Source organism: Scyliorhinus canicula, chromosome 8 (assembly GCF_902713615.1).
Source record: "Scyliorhinus canicula chromosome 8, sScyCan1.1, whole genome shotgun sequence".
In the NCBI taxonomy this organism is placed as follows: Eukaryota; Metazoa; Chordata; class Chondrichthyes; order Carcharhiniformes; family Scyliorhinidae; genus Scyliorhinus; species Scyliorhinus canicula.
Genome location: NC_052153.1, coordinates 106814254 through 106834547, shown reverse-complemented (window position 1 = coordinate 106834547; position 20294 = coordinate 106814254).

Sequence of the window (20294 nt, the reverse complement as noted above, 5' to 3'; positions counted from 1 at the left end):
GGCCACAACGGGGAAGGCATCCCTGGGAACGGGAGGGGGTCCAGAACGGGGGCGGTGGGGGGGACGGAGGGGGCAGTGGGGGAGACGGAGGGGGCAGTGGGGGAGACGGAGGGGGCAGTGGGGGAGACGGAGGGGGCAGTGGGGGAGACGGAGGGGGCAGTGGGGGAGACGGAGGGGGCAGTGGGGGAGACGGAGGGGGCAGTGGGGGAGACGGAGGGGGCAGTGGGGGAGACGGAGGATGCAGTGGGGAGATGGAGGGGGCAGTGGGGGAGACGGAGGAGGCAGTGGGGGAGACGGAGGGGGCAGTGGGGGAGACGGGGGAGGCAGTGGGGGGCGACGGAGGGGGGGGGGTTTAGGTAGAGAGTGAGCCGTCCAACCCCGTAACAAAATGTCTGCCACCATGCCATGGTGTGCAGGTGACGAGGACACGGCCGCTGGTTCCCCTGTGGCTTCCGGCCACAGGCCACTGACGCACCCGTGAGGAGGACATAGTTTACTGGCCGTTGGATGCAGGAAGTGACCAGGGGTTAGGCTGACCGCGTGTCAGCAGCGCGACCAGGCCACCGGGACACACAGGTATCCCGTGGCAGGAGGCTGCCGAGGTGTCGACTAACGTCCGTCTAACATGTCCCGTTTCTCCGCCCCCCACCACCCTTCTGTAGGTTAGCACGATGCATGGGAACAGAACGGCTATGTTCTGCGCAGTGGTTGGGGCCGCTCTACTGGATTTGGAGATGCAGCAGCATCCACACCCACAACCCGCAGTGGCTGCAGGGCCAGCTGCAGCAGCAGAGGGAAGGGCCGAGGAGTTGCCAGTCGTCGAGCAGCATGGGGGGGGGGAGGAGGAGGAGGAGGAGGAAGAGGAAGAGGAGAGAGTGAGGGTGCAGCCACGGCGTCAGAGGCGACGACCAAAGCCGAGGGTGTACCGTGTCCGGGTCTCTTTCCTAACAATGCCGGACATCACCTGCAGGAGAAGACTCCGGCTGAGTAGGCAGACGGTGATACATATCTGCGAACTCCTGTCGCACCTCGCCCCACGTGGAACGGGGGGAGGACACGCGATCCCGGTAGCCATCAAGGTGACGGTCGCTCTGAACTTCTATGCTACCGGCTCCTTCCGGTCTCCGAGCGGGGACGTCTCTGGGATCTCCCAGTCATCGGTGCACAGGTGCATCCGGGATGTGACCGACGCCCTCTATGCCATCGCCGATCGCTACATCACCTTTCCCGAGGACCGAGCAAGTCAAGACTCACGAGCCCGTGGATTTGCCAGTGTGGCCGGGATACCGAGGGTTCAGGGGTCAATCGACTGTGTTCACGTCCCCATGCGCCCGCCTGCTGTGGACAGGGACGTGTTCACAAACAGGAGGGGGACATACTCCATTAATGTCCAGGTGGTATGCGACCCCCACATGAGGTTCATGAACGTCTGTGCAAGGTTCCCAGGGAGTGTGCATGACTCCTACATACTAGCGCAGTCGTTCATCCCTGCGATGTTTGAGGGACGTCCCCCCCGGCTGAGGGGCTGGTTGCTAGGTGACAGGGGTTATCCGCTGAGGTCTTGGCTGATGACGCCGATACGGAGGCCTCAGACCAATGCGGAAACACGATACAACGAGGCCCATGCAGCAACCAGGGGTGTGGTGGAGCGCTGCCTTGGCCTCCTGAAGATGAGATTCAGGTGCCTGGACCGCTCCGGAGGGGCCCTGCAGTACCAGGCCGACAGGGTCGCTCGCATTGTAGTGGTCTGCTGTGCGCTGCACAACATCGCGATGCAGAGGGGAGATGACCTGTTGCAGGAGGCGGAGGGAGAAGCTAGTGGCAGTGGTGCCAGCACAGAGGAGGAGGAGGAGGAGGAGGAGGAGGAGGAGGAGGAGGAGGAGGACGCTGGCGGAGTGGCGGGCGCAGCACGCAGACACGACCCAGGTGCTGGTGATGTCCAGGAGGCGGCACGACGGACCCGGCAAGGACGGCGGGCACGCGATGCCATGGTGGCAGCACGGTTCACGCATCGCATGTGACGTCCCCGATGAACACCAAACCACCACCTGCATCGCTAGTCATGCAGAGGGTCACCACACAACTGCCACCACCAAACCCCCCCACCCCCTCAGTGTACACTGCTCCACTTCGACATGACGCTTATCACTGGGTCCAGACGGAATGGCACAACATTGATGGCTGTGTCAGCGGGTGTGATCAGTGCCATGTGGAATGATGACAGCCCGCTCTGCGAAGAGCTGTGAGCTCAGAATCGTTAGAGAGAGTCTGACCCATGGCAATAGCTGAACCATCCACCTTGGTGGCCGCTGAGTTCGTCACTGACACTCCATCACGTGCCCGCGTGGGCTAGCTGTGGGAGGGGGGTAGGGGCAGGGACTGCACACCCGGCACCGAGGTTTCACCACCCGCCACCCCCAGCGACACTCGGTCACCATCACGATTCCTGTGGCTGTGGAACAATCACACGGTATTACAAGTAAGGTGGAACAGTGTGTTTAATATTAACAATTATTTACAGGTGCCCTACCCCTACAACTAAACTGGGCCCTTCACCCGTGCCAACTTACTCAGTGTCTATCTTAGTTGCCTTACGGGCCCTACCACTACGTCTAAGTGAATCCCCAGATGATACAGCAGGAGTGGAGGAGGATTGCTGCGAATCGCCCCCCTCGACTCGTTTCTCCTTGGCCAAGCGTTTCCTGGGGCGACCCGGCCTTGATGGGCCAGGCTGCTCTGCGGGCGTCTCGGGTGACATTGTGCCACCCTGCTCTGCCTGCTGCCCACCCGATGCACCAGGGATGGGACGGGGGGAGGCCGAGAATTCCGGGACGTCCCGTGATGGAGTTAATGGGACGGGCCCCGAAACCTCCTCCTCCCTCGGGGAGCCCGGTGGCCCCCGGGCCTCACTTTGGGACAGAGGTGCGAGCGGGGAGGTTCCCCGTCGCACCACCGACACCTGGCGCTGCCAGTCCTGGAGGCCTGCAACGGTATCCACCAGGATCCGAAGGTTTGCAGAGACGGAGTCCAGGGAGTTAGACATTCCCGCCAGGGACTGTGCGATCTCAACCTGATTGTGCACGACGCCATCCAGCACATGTGTCAGGCGGTTGATGCTCTCGGCGACTGACTGCTGCGACTGGCCAATGACCTGCTGAGACTCGGCCATGGCCCGCAGGGCGCCGGCAATGTCGGTTTGGCTCTGGCACATTGCTGCCTGTGAGAGGGCAACCCTGTCCAGGGCCGAGGATGACGCGTGCACATTAATCCCAACGTCTTGCATAACCTGACCCATTGCCTCCACCGCGGATGCCACCCGTGCGGTGTCGGACTGGGTCTCTGCCATGAGCGGCACCACTCCCTGCTCTTGGACGCGGATCGACTCCTCTAACAGCGTCTGCAGAGTCTGGAAGGAAGCCCTCATCCCGTCATTGTTTCCCTGGGTTTCCTGAGGCATCGGCTGTGCGGGTGGGTTGAGAAACTCCAGGAACTCCGAAAACGTCTGGGAGCCAGCTGCATCCTGGGCCTGGTCTGGCCTCCGCGAGTCCGGGCCCTCTGTTGCTCCGACCTCCACCTGCTGTACCTGCTCATCTGTGATGTGCCAACCAGACTGTGCCCCAGGAGACTCATCACTAAATAGGCCCGCCGGGGTGTGTATCTCTGGGATGATGGAAGTGGTGGGAGAAAGCAGTGCCGCAAGCCCGACGCTCTCAATGGTTAGGTCCTCGTCCAGGGTGTGGGGCCGCTCAGCGACAGGAGGGTTGTCCCTGGCCATTTCTGGTGGTGGTGGTGGACCTCGAACCCTCTGTGCGTCCTGGTCCGCAGATTGGGTTGGGGCAGATAGGGCTGCCCGCTGATCGGGCACCCTCTGTTGTGAGGCCCCGGGTGAGGTGGCGGCAGATTCGTGTCTCCGTCTGCAGCCAGACGGCCCTGGTCGTTCGGCATCACGTCCTAGGGAAGAGAATGAGACGGGTTATTTCGATTTGCTCGGCAGGCCGCTGGACGGTCCCAGTGGGCAGGGTGTGTGAAGGGACAGAGGATGGGGAGGTGTCCCAGTGGGCAGGGTTTGTGAAGGGACAGAGGATGGGGGAGGTGTCCCAGTGGGCAGGGTGTGTGAAGGGACAGAGGATGGGGGGGAGGGGAGGGTGTTTGTCAGGGAGGGTTGTCTCACTTGCTGCAGTTCCGCCAACCTCGCATTGCGCGATATCGCGGGTGGCAGACCCCCCAACAAGGTCCAGTGCCCTCTGTTCAAAGGTGCTGAGGGGGTGCATGTTGGGCGAACCCCCTCCAGTCTTGTGCCGCTCACGGTGGTTATGACCGGCCTTGGCCTGTTGGGGGAGGAAACATAGGTAGATCATTACAAAACGGTAGGTCTCAGAAGTCCGTTCTGATACTGGCACAGTTTGGGGGGGGGGGCAAGTTGTCATCAGATGATTGCATCTCTCCTCGGGGCCAGAGCGCTGGGTCTGTGACAACTTTGTGAACCACCCTCAAATAACTCTGCCCCAATCCCTCTCCCCCCCCCCCCCCCCCCCCCGGGCAGTTAAGGGGGAGGGATGGTTGTGACTAGGGGGCACCCTCATGGCACTTACCCTGGCAGACCTGGTGAGGTCATGTAGCTTCTTTCGGCACTGCTCTGCTGAGCGAGGGGTCTGCCCCACAGCACTGACGGCAGCAGCCACGTCACGCCAGGCCTGGCGTACCGTGCTGGCAGGTTGGCGATGCCCTCTCCGCGGGCGGATGATGCCCCTCCTCTGCTCCACGGCATCGAGCAGCGCCTCGACGTCTGCATCAATAAAGCGAGGTGCAGCTCGCCTAGGCTCCGACATCCTGCCCGACAGATTCTGTGGTCGCCCGCGCCTTTTTACGGCGTCGGGCGGCGTCACATGGGCGGGTTCGTGTCGTCGTCGCGTTCCGTCGTCATCACGCACGTAATTGACGCGGCCGCGCTGCTAGCCCATTTCCAGGAAGTGAATCGGTCGGGAAATGAAGCCTTCGCGACCGTCGTAAAACGGTCCCGATTTTTACGACCGTTTGCCGACTTTCCGCGGGTGCGGAGAATTTCGCCCAATGTTAGCATTCATATTGAGAGGGCTAGACTATAAGAGCAGGGATGTACTTCTGAGGCTATATATCTGCTCAGACCCCATTTGGGGTATTGTGAGCAGTTTTGGGACCAGTATCATAGGAATGCTGGTCTTGGAAAGGATCCAGAGGCGGTTCACAAGAATGATCCCTGGAATGAAGAGCTTATCTTTTGAGATGCGATTGAGGACTCTTGGTATGGACTTGTTGCAATTTAGAAGGATGAGGGGAGATCTTATTGAAACTTACAGGATACTGAGAGGCCTGGATAGAGTGGACAAGGAGAGGATGTTTCCACTAGTAGTGAAAGGTAGAACCAAAGGGCACAGCCTCAGACTGAAGGGATGATCCTTTAAAACTGAGATGAGGAAGTTTAAAACTTCAGCCAGAGGATGGCAAATCTGTGGAACTCTTTGCCGCAGAACGTTGTTGAAGCCAAATCAATGAGTGTCTAAGACAGGGATAGATAGGCTCTTGATTAATGAGATGATCGGGGTTATGGGGAGAAGGCAAGAGAATAGGGATGAGAAAAATATCATCCATGATTGAATGGCAGAGTAGATTCGATGGTCTGAGTGGCCTAATTCTGCTCCTATGTCTTATGGTCTTATGAAACGTCTGCTTAGATAGCACGGTAGCATGGTGGATAGCACAATTGCTTCACAGCTCTAGGGTCCTTAGTGTCCAAAATTGCCGTTAGTGTTGGGTGGGGTTACTGGGTTATGGGGATAAGGTGGAGGTGTTGACCTTGGGTAGGGTGCTCTTTCCAGGAGCCGGTGCAGACTCGATGGGCCAAATAGCCTCCTTCTGCACTGTAAATTCTATGATAATCTATGATATGCACATCTACTCATTTGACTTAATGGTAAAAAGACAAATTAAATATATCTTTCGTTCTTCTTTGTGTGGCTCTAGATATATTATGATATAATGACTATGGTTTAGTTAAGTGTTCAGTGTTATGAAGTTATTGCCAGGCATATTAAGATAAAATTTATAAATGAGGAAATTTATACACTGGATTGAACCAGCAAAACGTAATTATTTTAAAACAGGCCATCTGCACTTTTAATTAGGGCAACATATGTCAAAGTGTGATAATTCTGCACCAGAATTGTATTGCAAGTTAAAAGAAAATAGATGTACTGCTTTCTTATTCCCTTTCATTCAGTCTATCCTGAAGATTAAAGTTTTAAAACTCAATTGCTTAAAATTAGGATTGCACTATTGAAAATTATAGACTAAATTGAGATGAATGGATGGACTCAGATTGTAATTATATTAACTGACAATGAATTCCTTAAACTTTCTTGTAAAAAGATATTAATATATCTTCTTCCACAGTTGTCCTGCAGTAACAGAACAATGTTAAATATAATAAGAAGAATACCTGTATACTCAACATTTATACTGAACAGTCAAATCATTTAAAGGTTCAGTTAATTCATGATTAAAACAGATTTATTTGAAATGGATTTTTTTTGCAATAACACAGTAGGTAATTATCTTCACAGAATAATCTTACTTAAATATCAAAAGTCAAATTTGTAACAATGGGGATTCAGGTTGTACTGCGATTATTAACATTATAGAAATTAATAGCTTCAGCTTTTGTAAATACGTCAAATTAATATGAGTTTTTAATTAGCAGCTACCAATAATTTGATTTAATTTCATACATGGATATCCCAATGAATGTTAAATCTGATTACAAGGTTTGAAATCATCATTATTGGATTGGATTTGTTTATTGTCACGTGTACCAAGGTACAGTGAAAAGTATTGTTTTGCGTACAGTTCAGACAGACCATTCTATACATGAAAAGAAAATACATAGGGCAAACATAAAATGCACAGTGTAAATGCATAGACACAGGCATCGGGCGAAGCATACAGGGATGTAGGACTACTCAGCAGTGGCGTGCAGAGGTCTGGTGATGCCCGGGGCAAATCTTGATTGTATGCCCCAAAGACTCAAGTATAAGGCCTAATATACTGAGAAATATTATGAGAAAGGAAAACATTTTGAATATATAAACACAGATGAAACATGAAATAAACGCTTTATTCGATTTTAATATAAATCAATCAAATTTACTAAGTTCTTTTCCACAAATGATACCTCCTGTCACAAAACACCTGAACTACTTCACTTTTTACATCAGCTGTGAGAAATTCTTTTTCAATGCTTATTAAAGCCAGGTTGGTCAGTCGCTCCTGTGACATAGAAGACCTCAGATATGTTTTTATTAATTTCAGTTTTGAAAATGACCTTTCACAGCTTGCGACTGAAAATGCAATTGTAAGCAGTATCTGTATGAAACACACAGCGTCGGAAAGACATCCCTCCCATACTGCAGTAAAGACTCCAGAGCATCTTTAGGATCGGGGGAACTCTATTCCCTCCAGCTCGAAGGAGCATCACAAAATCAATAATTTCGTCATATAACTGAATTGCAACCACATCATTGTCATAATAATTTGCAAAGTCTGAACATTCCTTTTTTAATTTCTCTTTTTCTTGTTCATCTTCAATCACTACTGAATTCAAGTTCAGAAGAAAAGAAAATCGGTCACTGAGTCTTTGAAGATGGACACTGCGGTCTTCAATTTCAGTTTTTAATCTGTTCATAATCTCTACCATTACTCTATTCATTTCTTCTTGTGCCGTCAGTCCACTATCTCTTGCTGACTCTCCAGGCATTCTTCTTCTTCTCCTTGTTCGTGCAATTGGTATTCCCCAATTTTCACAATATTAATTGGCTAAATCTATTGCATTGTGGATAATTTTGGCATTCTTCAAATTCAAGATATGAATAAGTCCTCTCAGACCACAAGAAGCTTCATGGAACCCCATTTTCGGATCCTGCAAACGTTTTGAGACTTTCTCCACTGATGATAAAACTGAGTACCAAAAATTTAATAAAGCTATAAACGGGAACTGTTGAATAGAGTTAAGTAGCGATCCTGCATCATATTTAGTTTCCCTTGAAAATTCTCCTTCCAGCAGGTGTTGAAGGCTTGCAATAATGTTGTCACACTCTTCGTGGATTACTTGCACAGCATCATGGCTGGAACTCCATCTTGTGTCACACTGTCTTTTCACAGTCCGAGTGACAAATGATTTTAACACTTCCCAATGAGAAGTAGATGAAGAAAAAAAAGTAAAGAGTTTTTCTAGAATGCCAAAAAATGTAACAACAACAGGTTGCACCTCACTTGCATGGACACAGGACAAATTGAGGCTGTGGTTCTCGCAGTTCACAAACACAGCTTTTGGGTTAACTTCAAGAATTTTTTGTTGAACACCTCCTCTCACTCCAGCCATAACTGCTGCATTATCATATGCTTGACCACGACAGTCATTCATGGAAATTTTGTCTTCTTCCAATTTTTCCTGAATTTTATTTACCAGGCTGACTGCATCTTTCTTGTTGACTTGAAAAAATCCCAGAAATGTCTCCTTTATTTCTACTTTTCTGTTTTCATCAATATGAACGTAACGCAGAATTTCAGAAACCTGATCTTCATGGGCAATATCTGGAGTTGAATCCAGCATTATGCTAAAATATTTTGCGTCCTTAATTTCGGAAATTATATTTTTCTTGACAGTTTCACCAAGAAGATTGATTATTTAGTTTTGAATTCTGTTGGACAAGTAGGTGACACTTTTTGGTTTCTCTTTCCCTCTCTGCAAGTGTTTTGCTAAGATGTTATCATATTTGGCCAAATGTCTGATTGTTGCTAGAAAGTTTCCTGTATTTTCACTGACTGTCTCCTCTGGCTCTGATAACCCAGATATTCCTTCTCCTCGATGTCCACGATAGGCCAGATTCTGTTTTGCCAAAATGGATATAACCTCGACAATCCGTTCAGTTATAGCTTTCCATCTTTTCTTTTCAGCAGACATTTGCTGTTGAAGTTCAGCATCTATCGTAGTTGAATGATGGAGTCGAACTACGAGGTTCAGGTATTCCCTCATGTGAGCTCTATGAGAAGGGCTTTTCTCATGGTCAGGTATTCTTGGATTTAATTTTCTCCAAGTGGCGAAACCGTCTTCCTTTCCAAAGTTTGACACAGACGACAAATGCTCCTTTGAAAACAAAAAGCAAACAAAACAATAGCATGCTTTCCGATATGGAGAGTATAACAACCATTTTCTCTCCACAATTTCTCCGTTTGTGGAAACTTTATCAAACCACTGTTTGGAAAATGATCTCCCATCCTTCTCAGCAAATGGACCACTTTTATTCTGATATCTTTCATGGCCATGTTGTAATACAGTAGTCCCCCTTTATAACGCGGGTGTTGGGGTCCAAGACAGCCACCCGCGTTGCAACCGAGCCGCGGATATCCACGATGGGGGTTTTAAATTTATTTTAAAATCTATGCTAGCGCTTCCCATTGAGAGTCTACGGGGGGGGGGGGGGGGGGGGGGGAGAGGTCAGACCCCCGTAGACTCACAATGGGAAGCGCTAGCATAGATTTTTAAATAAATTTAAAACCCCCATCGTGGATCTAATTAAAACAGTGTCAATTTCAGCGGCCGGCTCACTTTGATCCGGAGAGGGAAGCTGCTCTCTCACTGAAACAATCAGCCGGCCGCTGAAATTGACACTGCCGGCTGCTCTCTCCCTCCAATCCAACTTTTAAGTTTTAATGTTTCTGATTGGAGGGAGAGAGCAGCAGGCAGTGTCAATTTCAGCGGCCGGCTGATTGTTTCATGTGAGAGAGCAGCTTCCCTCTCCGGATCAAAGTGAGCCGGCCGCTGAAATTGACACAACTGACAGTTGGGGTCCATAAGCCCCCCCCCCGCGGTATATCGCGAACCGCGGTATTGCGGAGCGCGGTATAACGGGGGACTACTGTATTGTCATCTTCAAATGATCTGGAATCTGTTTCTTCAAACAGCCAAAATCGCTTCTTTGCAAAAATATGCTAAAATCTTCTTTATTTTCTTCATATGGATCATCATCCTGACAACGAGACTGAGGAGAGAGAGTATTATGTTCTGACCGAGCTGAATCCGTATCAGAAAAATCCTTCTCTGCACCCACATCATCTTTTACTTCTCCAGGTTCTCCTACTTCTTCTTTACTTCTTTTTATCCATGCATCTAATGCCCCTCTTTGATGGGACTCTTCGACTCTGGCCCTCTTTTTTTTTCCTGTTCTGTACTCCACTCGGTTGTACACGAAATGCTCTTAACATTTCATTTTCTATCTCAAAAAAATGGGAAGAAAATGGTAAACAATCGGTCAGTTGCAGACGGATAAACCATATTTCATTTCTTTGTTCCTTCGTATCAAATTATTTCACACTGATTCTCCACTGATAATTTTGTGCAATTTATATCATAGACTTGCAAATTAGTGGTATCTGTATTCGAATATTAGCATGTTAAGGAATAAATGTCTCCTATTCCGAGATTAAATGCCATAGCAGTCCTCTGATCATCCAGGCTTCACTCTTACTACATCCCATGTAAATGTTTCATTAAATATCACCAAAAAACCTATAAAAAACGTAGTTGCACCCGTTCTAGAACTATTCACTGACCTCTTTATCTTTGTCATCTCTAAGGAATAGGACGGCTGCCTGAGGTTAAATTGCGCTGTAAGAGTTAGTCAATTTCCCCTTAGCGCTGGGATTCTAGGGATATTGTTCTCTTCTTCAGTCATTTTGCTTTGCAGCAATGGGTGAGATGTTATGTCTCGAAAGTTGTGCCTCCCTCCTCTGCAACCCCCATGGAGAAGGATAAGAGCAGCAACGTCATGGAAATACTGTTATGACCCTTGTGGAAACAAACTACAAACAACCCAACTAAGACCAATATACAAGACTCCACGTTTATATTAGCAATCACACCAAAATCAACATAAATTAAACATGAATTAACAGGAAAATTGCAATAATATGACCGATAAATTACACATAGCAGATACAAAGACATATCTCACACATTTCTCAGTCAGCCCATTCAGCACGTATTGCATTCATTTCAGCCACAAGATCCTTCAAAACGTTGAACTTCTTCAAATCAAATTCCATCTTCATTTCTCTAAAGCTTTAGCACCAAGTCTCATCAAACACCGGCATTACTTCACCCAATTTCCACAAATATAATTTTCACAGTCGACACATTTCCAGATCCCTTCTTCTTCACAAAACCCTGGTCATGTGGGGCCTGTTTGTGCACTATGCCAGTGCATAAAGGGTTCCCAAATCCAGATATAAAGCTCTGTTCAAGATCCGAGCTCCAGCAGCTTGCAGTCAAGTCTCTGAGAATCTCCCATTTATAGGACCCTGGGCTTTAAGTATAAAGGGTAAGAGGGCAAAAGTTAAGAGGCCATGATGAATCTTTATAAAATACTGGTTCTGTCCGATATGGGTGCCCCTGGCCCAAATGTCAAATTCTGGGCACAACAGTTTAGTAAGTTGACAACTATAGAGAGGGTGCAGAGAAGAGTTTTAAAATGGATCAAAAGATAAAGATAAAGAATAAATAAAACGCACCCATGGTGGTATTGCCGTCGATTCGGGAGAATTCGCGCCCTTTCTGTTCCTGCTCCAGCCGCCCAGTGCAAAGCCGCCTCTTCACCAGCGGCGACCGCGGTGCGCAAGCGCGCTCCGGCCGACCGCGGTGCGCAGGCGCGCTCCGGCCGACCGCGATGCGCAGGCGCGCTCCGGCCGACCGCGGTGTGCAGGCGCGATCCATTCTCTGCACGCCGCTGCCCCCATCCAATGGATGCCCGGGGCCAGCGCACCGTCGGCCCCCCCCTCTGCACGCAACTGCTACTCAGCAGAGAAGATGTGTGAAGAGAACAGGCCAGTCCATGAGGGGATCATTTAGGAGTCTGATAACAGAGGGGAAGAAGCTGTTTTTGAATTTGTGAGTGCGTGTTCTCAGACTTTTGTATCTCCTGCCCGATGGAAGAAGTTGGAAGAATAACCCGGGTGGGAGGGGTCTTTGATTATGCTGCCTGCTTTCCCAAGGCAGCGGGAGGTGCAGACAGAGACAATGGATGGGAGGCAGGTTCGTGTGATGGACTGGGCTGTGTTCACGACTCTCTGTAGACTCTCATGAGCAATTAGTGCGTCATTGTGTACGTGAAACAAAAAATCCTAATTTAAGCATAAATAGACCTGAGGAATTGACACAGATTGATGAAAAAAATAGTTTCCTTTCTGGTAACATACATTTTTTTCATTCTTTCACAGGATGTGAGCTTTCCTGCCATGGTCAGTATTTGTTCTTGAAAGGCTGCGAGTGAGTTGTTTCCTTGAACCGCTGCATGTGGCACACACTGCTGCACTGTGCATCAGTAATGGAGGGAGCACAAATTTAAAGTGGTGGTTTCGGTGCCAGAAGAGTGAACTTCTTTGTCCTGGATGGTATTGAGCTTCTCCAGTGTTCTACAGTTGTTTTGTCACTTATTCTTTACTTCTTTGTTCTCTCAGTTTTGTTCTCTAACTGCGTTTTATTCAGTTATTTAAGTTTCGCCTATTTAAAGACGGTCCCTCATGTCAGTTATTCATCAACCAATCAGCTTACTGCTTTCCTGTGACGTCAGTCTTCAACTTTTTTTTCAAACTCAGTGTGCTGCCTGAACAGCAAGAAGGCCCCGAGCCTCGCGCTGTATTTACCATCTGCCTGAGTAGAGATGTCCCTCGCAGGTCTGGCTGTCTCCGTTTCCGGAGGGAAGTGCAGCCCTGAGCCTCGCGGTATTTACCGACTGCCTGTGTAGAGATGTCCCTCACTGTACCAGCTATCTCCGTCGCAGAAGGGAAGTGCAGCCCCGAGCCTCGCGCTGTATTTATCCTGTGCCCGAGTAGCGATGTCCCTCACAGCTCCGGCTGTCTCCGCTCCCAGAAGGTAAGTGCCATAGTCAGTTAAATGCTACCTTAATGGCAAGGGCAATAATTCTCACGTCACAGCTGGAATTCAGCTCCTTTTTCTATGTTTGGATCTGGGCTGTAATATGGTCAGACCTCCAGACAGCGATGAATAGTGGAGTAATATCTGAGTTTGAAGATCTGGAAAGTATGTGGCAGAATCGATTACCCAGATTTTGTGGACACTTCTCTCTTGGCCTCAAAGAAAGCTACCCACTTAAACTCACATTTTCTGTGACATGGATTTCCCCTTTCCCAATATTAGTTTGAACTTGACACCAAGTCATTTTAACTCTTGCCATCCAGCAATAGTAATGTAATCATCAGAATAGAGGCCAATCACATTGAAGTAATCCCACAGACAGCAAACTAGGAAGTGAAATGTCCTGATCATGTTTCACATTGTAACATTTTGCAGACAGTGGAAAGATGTTTGGGACATTCATGTGAGATTATGTGAGAAGCTGAAATATCATAAACAAGCTCTGAAAAAAAATTACGAATATGTGAATGTTTTCATAATAGAAAAATTTGACTTTTCATAACATAAAATTGGTTTTAACAGGCCAACGAGGTTGTTTATTTGTAATTATGAATATAGTGCACCACCAAAAACCCAATTGCACCTCATCCAATAAGGTATCGAATTTTCAAGAATTTTTCAGTGAGACTAATGGTATGAAAAGACAAATTCCAGTCAGTTTAGTGATTTCTGATTGATTGCAGCCTTCAACAGTACACCTCATGGAGAAGCATAGAATCACTCAGAGGAACCTTTGTGTTTCTACATTTAAGTATGCATGTGCTGGCTTCAGAAGTTGCTGTCAGTTTCAGAGGGGTAATGGTCGCAAAGGCTGAGTTTTACCTACATTTTTACTGCAATATTGTTGTTAGACGGAGAAGTATTAAGCTTTATAATGTCTGAGATAAGTGATACAGCTCAAATACTAAAGACAGTGCATTTCTGCAATATATTTAGAGCAGTTTTCTGTAACTCAGGAAGAATTTGTTTGCATCAAGCGAAAAGTTTCTACTTTTGGAGTTTCTCACATATAAAGACAGTCTTTCTATGCACTTTAGGTCGACATTTTGTGGCACTGCATAGATTTAATTTGATTTCATTGGGGAAGGCAAGTGACACCTGTGTAGCTGGCATGTCATTTGTAATGACTTCAGTGAAGAGAATTGTGCAGGCAATTGGCCATTGGGAATCGATGTGAGAGTTTGCAAAGTGGCACGATGCAATTAATTTCTCCACCCCTCCCCCGGTCCGTTTATTCAATGCCCAAGAAGGGTTAAGACCACTTTGTACTCTGTTGTAAACAACAAACTAGAATTAGTTAAGAGTATGACTTCAATTAGAGACAATAATATGGTTAGAGTTGATTTTAGGCTTGCCAGGAAGAAGCAAGAACCAGAACAAAGGGTTTGAAAGTTAAGAAAGACCAACTTCCAAGGATTCAGAAATAAGTTAATCGCGGTTAATTTGGTTGAGCTTAGAGGTAAATCTATGGACAAATAATGGAAATCATTCAAAGAAACATTTGATACAATATATGTAGTCCCATAAAAGACAGAAGTCCTACATGACATTTAAGTAACCGTGGTCAATACACAAGGAAAGAGACCGTGGGTGGCAAGTGAAAAGAAAAAGCTGATATAAAGAAAAATAATGGGAAAATCCAGCAGGTTTACATAAAAATGTAAAATATATGGAGCTGAATTCTCCCTTCCTGAGGCTAAGTGTTGACGCCGACTTCAAAGCGGTGGAGTTTCACGATGGCGTCTTCGGGACATCAGCTGCAGCGATTTAACCGCTCCCAAGGGGCTAGCACGGGCGCATTGGGAAGCTCATCAAGACTTTAACAAACCGGCGGCCGATTCGCCGGTTCCGTGATTGATACAACACCGGGGCTGCATATAATGCATTCTCTCTGTCCCACACACACAAGCATCGCAGCCAAGATGGCCGCAAGGAGGGCAGTGCCGTGATTCCGGGACAACGTACTAGCGACCCTCCTGGACGCCGTGGAGATGAGGAGGCTGGTCCTGTACCCCAGGCTGGGACAGAGATCAGCAGGCACCATCGTTCGCCATGCCTGGGCAGAGGTGGAAGGCGCGTCAGCGCCATCGGGGTGGTGGCCCGGACTGCAGACCAGTGCAGGAAGAAACTGCACAACCTCCTCAGGGCAGCCAGGGTGAGTACCCAGCACTATGCCCCTGGCACCAAGCACTCTACCCCCCACACACAAGTGACCCCGCCCCCCCCCCGGGAGATGGTCGGACCCACCCATGCCAGCCGCAATGGCCGGGTGCCCTGGCCACTGATGCCATCAGATACCCAACCCCTGAGCTGCATGCATCGGACCGTCTAACACTGTTGCTGTTTGTGTTTGCCCCCCCCCCCCCCCCCAGGACAAAGCTGCGCACAACTGTCGGGAGCGGGAGAAGACCGTAGGGAGACCACCAGACCTCCGTCCCCTCACTGTGCCCGAGCAAAGGGCACCAGACATTGTCGGCGGGCCAGAGGAGAGGGAGGCCCTGACACGGAGGTTGGCAGCGTGCCACAAAGTGAGACACCTCCTGCCTGGTTGCGGGTCCTCATGAAAAACGTATGCCCACCAAATCGCCCTCATCCCACACCCCAACCCCACTCACTCCACACCACAACCCCTCACACACCCCCACCCCAACCCCCCATCACCCCACACCCCAACCCTCCTCACCCCAACTGCCTCACCCCACACCCCAACCCCTCACAACCCCCACCCCAAGCCCCCAACTCCACACCCCAAACCCCTCACCCCACATCCCAACCCCCCACACCCACACCCCAACCCTCCTCACCCCAACCCCCTCACCCCGCATCCCAAACCCCCCACAGCCCCCACATCCCAGCCCTCACCACCTCACTCCTCATCCCAGTCCGGCTGTCTAACCATACATGCTGTCTTGTGAATTCCAGGGCCAGCCGGGGATGGTCTCGGCCCATCCAAGGTCCCCCGCCCCCAGCAAGTGCCAGAGCCGGTGCCCCTCCAGAAATCCGTGCAGCGACGGGGAGAGCATCCGAACACCAGCCCTCTGCCCGAGACGGCCCAGGACACCACAACCCAGGACACCACGCCCCCAGGACACCACGCCCCCAGGACACCACGACCCAGGACACCATGACCCAGGACAGCACCACCCAGGACACCCTGACCCAGGACACCACAACCCAGGACACCATGACCCAGGACACTACTTCCCAGGCACCACGACCCAGGACACCACAACCCAGGACACCATGACACAGGACACCACGACCCAGGTCACCACGACCCAGGACACCATAACCCAGGACACCACGACCCAGGCGACCCCGGAGTTCGGGTCGGATGAGAACACTGACTTTCTGTCACACCTGTCTCCAACACCCTACACCATCTCAGAGACTATCACCTCGGTTGGGCAAATTAGTGAAGAGGCTTCTGGGACACTCACTGGTGCGCACCACAGTCGTTCCGATACAGCAGGTGGAGGTAGTAGCAGCCGAGGGGCCAGATGGTCGGAGGGCAGGTCGGCCCCAGCAACCAGCTGCTGCCCAGACAGGTCCTGGGCTCCTGGAAGATCCAGTCCCACCCATAGTTCAGGTGCAGTCAGAGGCCCGGGGGCTGGAGGAGGGGATAACGGCCGGCTTCCATCACCTGCAGATGCAGGTAAAGGAGTCCATCCACCTGCAGGAGTAGGGAGTGGTGCATGTCATATGTGCCACCCAGGCCAAAACTGCATGGGTGGCATCTGCGGTGTAAGCAATAGGGGCTATGTTGTTGGACATGGATCAGATTATGCAAGACCTGGGGCATTCTGTGCAGGCGGGGGCCATTGCTCAGGACAGAGCTGCCTACTCACAGGCAATCATGTGCCAGAGCTACCTGGAGATTGCAGCGGCACTCCTCAGCGTGACCGAGTGGCAGCAGGCCATGGCTGAGAGCATCGGTGGTATTTCCAGCTGCTCACACAGACACAGAGGGAGGTGCCTCAGTCCCAAAGGGAGGTGGCCCTGTCCCAGAAGGAGGTAGCCCACTCCCTGTGCTCCATGTCCGTTAACTTGCAGACCCTGGTCGAACCAGAGTTTGCCTCCAATACTGTCAGGGGGGCCTGGTGGGTTGGCTCCCTTTGTACCCCCCTCCCATGGAGAAGCCCAAGGACCGTCAGGCTTGGGCCCGTGCCGGTGACTCCTGCAGGGGAGGTCCCGGAACACCACAGCATCTCGGACTCCCTCCCTCCTGTTCCTGGTGCATCTGGTGGACAGCGGGCAGAACAGGGTGGCACCACGCCACCCGGGATGCCCGAACTGCGGCCGGGCCCATCTAGGCCGGGCCACCCCAGGAGACGTGTGCCAACGGGGACCCTCATCGCAGGGTAGGAGTCACAGCGGGCTGCCTCCACTCCTGCTGTACTATCTAAGGACCCACAGAGGCATAGCGGGAGGGCCTGTAAGGCCAAGAAGTTAGACACCAGTTACGATGGCACGGGTGCAGGCCACATTTTAGTTATAGGGGCTAGGGTACAGACTGTATATTATTTTTCAGAAATAACACCTGTTAACAGAATTGGAACCTGCCTCTGAGCTCTGTCTGATGGGTGTGGGGTGGGGCAGTCAGTGATGGCCACTGTGAGAGAGGGGTGTGGGACGAGTGAGACCCAGTGCATGAACCGTACAGACCCCCTCCCCCGACCGTCCTCATTACCCCATCCCCAGCGATTCGACAGGACCGTATGATGGACTGTCCAGCCCGAATGCAGGGATCACCCATGTGGAGGTTGCCACTCTGGGCATGAGTCAGGCATTGTCTAATGATGCGTAGCACGGAGCTCATCGTAGAGCGGGCTGTCACCACCCTCCATCCCATGGACCAGATCCGCTGTCACTGGCAACCTAGTGCCCCCAGCTCATAGTGCCACAGATTTATATAACGGCGGGGGGGGGTTCATGCAGGTGGTCTGGTGGTGTGGGTGGTGAGGATGTTTGGTGGTGTTGGAGATGAGGGTGTTCGGTGGTGTGGGAGGTGAGGGTGGTCGGTGTTGTGGGAGGTGAGGGTGGTCAGTGGTGTGGAGGTGAGGGTGTTCGGTGGTGTTGGAGATGAGGGTGTTCGGTGGTGTGGGAGGTGAGGGTGGTCGATGGTGTGGGAGGTGAGGGTGGTTCAGTGGTGTGGGGGGTGAGGGTGGTCGGTGGTGGGGGAGGTGAGGGTGTTCGGTGGTGTGGGAGGTGAGGGTGTTCGGTGATGTGGGAGGTGAGGGTGTTGGGAGGTGAGGGTGTTTGGTGGTGTGGGAGGTGAGGGTGCTCGGTGGTGTGGGAGGTGAGGGTGCTCGGTGGTGTGGGAGGTGAGGGTGCTCGGTGGTGTGGGAGGTGAGGGGGTCAGTGGTGTGGGAGGTGAGGGTGGTCAGTGGTGGGGGAGGTGAGGGTGGTCGGTGGTGTGGGAGGTGAGGGTGCTCGATGGTGTGGGAGGTGAGGGTGGTCGGTGGTGGGGGAGGTGAGGGTGGTTGGTGGTGTGGGAGGTGAGGGTGGTCGGTGGTGTGGGAGGTGAGGGTGTTTGGTGGTATGGGAGGTGAGGGTGTTTGGTGGTGTGGGAGGTGAGGGTGGTCGGTGGTGTGGGAGGTGAGGGTGGTCGGTGGTGGGGGAGGCGAGGGTGGTCGGTGGTGGGGGAGGTGAGGGTGGTCGGTGGTGTGGGAGGTGAGGGTGGTCGGTGGTGTGGGAGGTGAGGGTGGTCGGTGTTGTGGGAGATGAGGGTGTTTGGTGGTGTGGGGGGTGAGGATGTTCGGTGGTGTGGGAGGTGAGGGGGTCAGTGGTGTGGGAGGTGAGGGTGGTCGGTGGTGTGGGAGGTGAGGGTGGTCAGTGGAGTGGTAGGTGAGGGTGTTTGGTGGTGTGGGAGGTGAGGGTGTTTGGTGGTGTGGGGGGTGAGGGTGGTCGGTGGTGTGGGAGGTGAGGGTGTTCGGTGGTGTGGGAGGTGAGGGGGTCAGTGGTGTGGGAGGTGAGGGTGGTCAGTGGAGTGGTAGGTGAGGATGTTCGGTGGTATGGGAGGTGAGGGTGTTTGGTGGTGTTGGAGATGAGGGTGGTCAGTGGTGTGGGAGGTGAGGGTGGTCGGTGGTGTGGGAGGTGAGGGTGTTTGGTGGTGTGGGAGGTGAGGGTGTTGGGAGGTGAGGGTGTTGGGTGGTGTGGGAGGTGAGGGTGCTCGGTGGTGTGGGAGGTGAGGGTGCTCGGTGGTGTGGGAGGTGAGGGTATGGTACTGTGCTGTCCGTGCCCCTGCCCAGCAATTCCCCCTCCCCCTAGTTGGTGAAATGTGTGTCCACGAATGCATCCCGTGCTCGCTGGCCCTGCCGATGGGGTAGTGCGGCCTCCCGTGCCTGGCCAGCCCCCATGTCCCTCCCATTGACCCCGCCCCATTCTCCTCCTCGTCCGACGAGGCATGCTCTTCTTCCTCATCCTCCTCCAGCACATTGCCCCTATTCTAGGCAATATTGTGGAGGACGCAGCAGACCACAACGATGCGTCCGACCCTCCTAGCCCTGTACTGACAGAGTTCTCTAGAGCGGTCCAGGTACCTGAAGCGCATCTTCAGCACCTGAAGTACCACTCAACCACACACCTGGTCGCAGAATGGGCAGCTTTGTGGTGGTTCTCTGCGTTGCTTTGTGGCCTTCGGATAGGTGTCATCAGCCACGACCTCAACGGGTAACTCCTATCGCCCAGCAACCAGCCCCACAGCCGGGGTGGAAGGCTGCCTCGAACATGTCGGGGATCACCGATTGTACGAACATGAACGAGTCAGGCATACTGCCCGAGAAACGGGCGCAGACGTGCAGGATCCTCATCTGGTTGTCACAGACCACCTGAACGTTTATGGAGTGGGACCCCTTCCTGTTTGAGAACAGCGGCCTGTGATCCACTGGTGGCCGCAGGGCGACATGCACCCCATCGATTACTCCCTGGACCCGGGGCATCCCGGGGATGGCAGCGAAGCCTGCTGCTGCCTTTGCATCCTGCTAGGTGCAGACCACAGGGTACTGTATGTACCAGTCTGCAAGGGCCTACAGTGCGTCCGTAACGGCGCGGTTGCACCTGAGCTCCGATGTCTGCGAGATGCCAGACAGGTCCCCACTTGGCGACTGGAAAAACTCCGTTGCATAAACTTTGAGGACCACCATCACCTTGACAGCCACCGGGAGCGGTATGCCATCATGTGGCAGGTGTGTCGGACAGTCTCCCTGCTCATCCGCATTCTCCTCCTGCAGGCCTGGTCAGCGAGTTCCTCAAAGGACATGCAGTCGTG